Genomic DNA, 4326 nt, shown 5'->3' with positions numbered 1-4326 from the left:
TATGGTTATCCGGCACGTACCCTGACTCGTGGAGGGAGGCGATTTTGATTCCTCCCCTCAAACCAGGGAAGGATCGAACGCATCCCAGTAGTTATCGCAGTATTGCTTTAACGAGCTGTGTTGGGAAGACGTTGGAACACATGGTCAACCGACGCCTCGTTTGGCTGCTCGAGACCACGCAGCTCCTTAGCCCCCCTCAGTGTGGCTTTCGGAGATGTCGTTCCACTATAGACAACTTGACCCCGCTTGAGGCCGCCATCCAGCAGGCCTTCCTACGTAACCAGCATTGTCTAGGTGTCTTCTTTGACATTAATAAGGCGTATGACACTACTTGGCGCCGCCTTATCCTCAATCAACTCCATGAGTGGGGCTTTTGTGGCCGTCTCCCCATCTTCATTCGGTCCTTTCTTTCTTACCGCCTCTTTCGGTATCGGGTTGGTAATGTGCTATCTGATTTGTACGTGCAGGAGAATGATGTTCCTCAGGGCAGCGTTTTAAGTATCACCCTCTTTGCCGTCGCTATTAACAGTATCACGTCCACTGTCCGGAGTCCTGCCCAATGCTCCTTGTTTGTGGACGATTTTGCTGTTTCCTGTTCTTCCTCCAGTCTTGTCACTGCTTGTCGGCAGTTGCAGCTTACGATAAAGCGCTTAGAGGCATGGACTACAAAGACGGGTTTTACCTTTTCTGCAGACAAATATGTGTGTGTTCATTTTAATCGTTCTCGGCGTCCTTTTACCTCCCCTGAATTGCGTCTGAGGGACACCGTTCTTCCTTTTAGAGACACTGTGAGGTTCCTGGGCCTCACTTTCGATTCCAAGTTGTCGTGGTTGCCTCACCTTAAAGAAATCAAGGTGCGGGCCCTGAAGGCACTGAATATTTTGAAGTGTCAGATCAGGCACGTCTGCTGCAGTTTTATAGGGCTTTCGTACGACCGCGTCTTGACTATGGTTGCACCGTGTATGGGTCAGCAAGGCCTTCGTATCTGAAGATTCTTGACGCAGTACACCATGAGGGTATCAGGATGGCCACTGGTGCCTTCCGTACCAGTCCCATCCCCAGCCTGTGTGCTGAGGCAGGGGAACCGCCGCTCGCCATCCGGCGGAAACTCCTCATGGTACGACGGGTGTGTCATTTCCTTGCCTGTCCTACCTCCTCTGCGTACCCTACCATTTATTTTACGATATTCTAAACCAGCATCCGGACCATGTACCTGTATTCACGGATGGCTCTAAACAGGGGGACTCTGTTGGTTGTGCTGTTGTTTTCCTTGATCGAGTCGTCAAGTTACGGCTTCCTGCGGCGTGTACCATCTTTGATGCCGAATTGTTTGCAATCTTGCGGGCATTGTAGCAGATGAGATGTGATCCCTGTCTTAAGTTCCTCATCTGTTCTGACTCCCTGAGTGCCCTTCAGACCATGCAACACTTGTACCCAGCGGATACGGTCGTCCAGAACATCCCTGATGCCCTACTCCACCTGCAACGGCAGGGGAAGGAGGTTTCTTTCTGCTGGGTGCCGGGGCACGTGGGTATTAGGGGAAACGAACTGGCGGATGTGGCTGCCAAAGATGCATCTTCCCTCCCTCACGTTGTTGAATCTGCCATCCCCCTCCATGCTGTTACCTCCCTTTAGCGTTTTCGTGTTATGCGTCAATGGGAAGAGGAGTGGCTGGCAGTTTCTGACAATAAGCTGCGTCTGGTAAAGGCCACTACGCGACCATGGCGTACGTCCTACCAGTCATGCAGGCGGGATGAGGTTCTCCTCACTCTCCTCCGCATCGGGCACAGTCCCTTAACGCATGGTTTTTTACTCCGGCGGGAGGACCCCCCAATCTGCAGTGCTTGTGGCGTCCAGATTACTGACCGCCACATTTTACTTGACTGTCTTTTATTCTCTGACCAGAGGGCGGTGGTTTCTCTGCCACCGGATTTGCCCTCTATTTTGCAAGACGACGCAACGACTGTGGTTAAGGTCTTACGGTTTTGTGTCCTGTCCCATTTGTTGCCTCGGATTTTAGGGAGAGGGTTTCAATGTGCTGCTGGGTGACTGGCTCACCCAGGTGTTAGGTAAGAGGTCCTCCAGTCACGATTACCTCCTTGTTTCCCTTCGGTTTCTGTTCTCTTTTCCTTTGTTTCCTTTCCTTTTTTAGTGTGTTCCTTCTCCTCTTGTTTTGTCTCTGTATGTGGGGATTTGGAACTGCGTCAGGTCTGCGTCTTTTAGCCATTCTCCTTGATCGCTGTTCGTCTTAGTCCCTTCACTGCATGTGTTCCTGTTTTTATGTTCTAGGGCACTGATGACCACGCTGTTTAGCGCCCGTAAACCTCAAACACACACACACTCACACACACCTACATTCATCTGTGGACAGAACTCTACGTGGAAACATGGGTGTGTCGACGCAGCGGTGCAGGAACCACGAGGAGTGAGCAACGAGTTGTGGAAAAACTGCTGGACCTGTAGTGTGTACCCTTTGCAAATGGTATGGATGTTAATTGCTGCTCATGCAGAATGTCCTCTACGATAAACTTAAACTTACTGCACACTCAGTTGTGGGAGTACTCGTAGGAGGCATCTATTCAAGGCGATGCAGAACGTCTTCATCAAATTCTAGCGTGCGGCACTGCGGTGGAGCATCACGGACCTGCGTCCCTACGATGAAGAGACCTGTTTCTCGAAGCCTCTGCGTAACTAGGACAAAACGTTTGTGCGACGATGTGCTACGTCGTAATACAGCCAATTATCAGCTCGTCTGTTACCTCGTGCTTCGCCATTCACAACGAACGTGTCTGTCTCAATAGACGTGTCTGTCTATTGAGTGACATCAGGTAACCGTCTGACGTAGTACACGTTATCCGGTCCACCCTATTGCATACTAGGACAACCCACTCTGAGACTTTTCTCTGTTGCTCAGCAGACGTGGACGCGTTACAGACCTGAACTGAAACCGTGGTAGAACGGAAAGGTACCTTTTCGGACATAGTTTCCTCTAGAAGTCGTAGAGCTATGTAACAAGAATTTCCGAACACCCTCTAAAGACCTTCCACTTACAATGTTGTTACTCTGTAATAAGCACTCCGTTTTCAGGCCGCGAGTGGCTTACCGGGACCATCCGACCGCCGTGTCGTCCTCGGTGGAGGATGCGGATAGAAGGGGCGTGGGGTCAGCACACCGCTCTCCCGGTCGTAAGATGGTATTATTTACCGAAGCCGATACTGTTCGGTCGCGTAGCTCCTCAATTGGCATCTCGAGGCTGAGTGCACCCCGAAAAATGGCAACAGCGCATGGCAGCCTGGATGGTCAGCCATCCAAGTGCCGACCACGCCCGGCAGCGCTTAACTTCGGTGATCTCACGGGAACCGGTGTATCCACTGCGACAAGGCCGTTGCCTGTGACTCCGTAATAGCCTTTATTTAATCTTTTTTCACTAACCGTTAAGTTCACGGTTGTTTCTAACTGAGAATAATGTATAGGTAGTACCAACTGGAAACGTGTGGGACAGGATTAATAGTTCCACAAATTTATCGGATATTTGCTTGTAACAAGCAGCAATTCCGAAAGAGTGTGTCTATTTTTTTAAAATGGTTCATATGGCTCTGAGCACTATGGGACTCAACTGCTGAGGTCATAAGTCCCCTAGAACTTAGAACTAATTAAACCTAACTAACCTAAGGACAACACATACATCCATGCCCGAGGCAGGATTCGAACCTGCGACCGTAGCGGTCGCGCGGTGTCTATTTTCGTTTTATTATTGGGGTGCACATGCTTAACCGAAATATGTTTATTCCTTTTTGTGTGTGTGTTTGTGTTGTGTATGCATGTTAAGATTGTGATCTGGATTAATACGTATTAACATTTTCTAATCGGAAGACGACAATCGTTACTGTGCACGATTTATAGCAGCGTCAAGAGTTTTCAAAGTTGCATCTAACCACAAAGCTTAATTTTGTTTTTAATACTCTGTGAGGGTTAGGGGAGGGATTTGAACTTTTCCCATCGGTTAAGTAGAATTTAGGTGTTCGTTTTAATCGTCAGCTAGTTACTGTTGGTCGTTTGTGGCTCGTGAGCGGTGCGATACCGACCGAAAATCTATCAGGAGGTAACCGCAAAATAGGAAAACAACGTTTAGACAGAATCAGCATGCATCGTCGTGACCTCACACACACACACACACACACACAGACACACACACACTCGTGTACACGCAGAACGGTCTGCAAATCAGATAGATCCGACAGAATTCATTTAGATAATGTCACCGTAAAAAGGGATCCGAAATATAAATTGAACTTTCAGCGGTGTGGACGCGCGGTTGTGCTCGCA

The 4326-nt window shown here is 49.2% G+C and overlaps 1 pseudogene; it reads right to left on the bottom strand.

Annotated features, from left to right (window-relative positions):
• Positions 1-3272: 3272 nt before the first annotated feature.
• LOC126291450 (5S ribosomal RNA) lies at positions 3273-3390 on the bottom strand (annotated as a pseudogene).
• Between the last annotated feature and the right edge of the window lie 936 nt (positions 3391-4326).

Source organism: Schistocerca gregaria, chromosome 1 (genome assembly GCF_023897955.1).
Source record: "Schistocerca gregaria isolate iqSchGreg1 chromosome 1, iqSchGreg1.2, whole genome shotgun sequence".
Classification (NCBI taxonomy): domain Eukaryota; kingdom Metazoa; phylum Arthropoda; class Insecta; order Orthoptera; family Acrididae; genus Schistocerca; species Schistocerca gregaria.
This window is presented reverse-complemented; position numbering and strand designations above follow the sequence as displayed.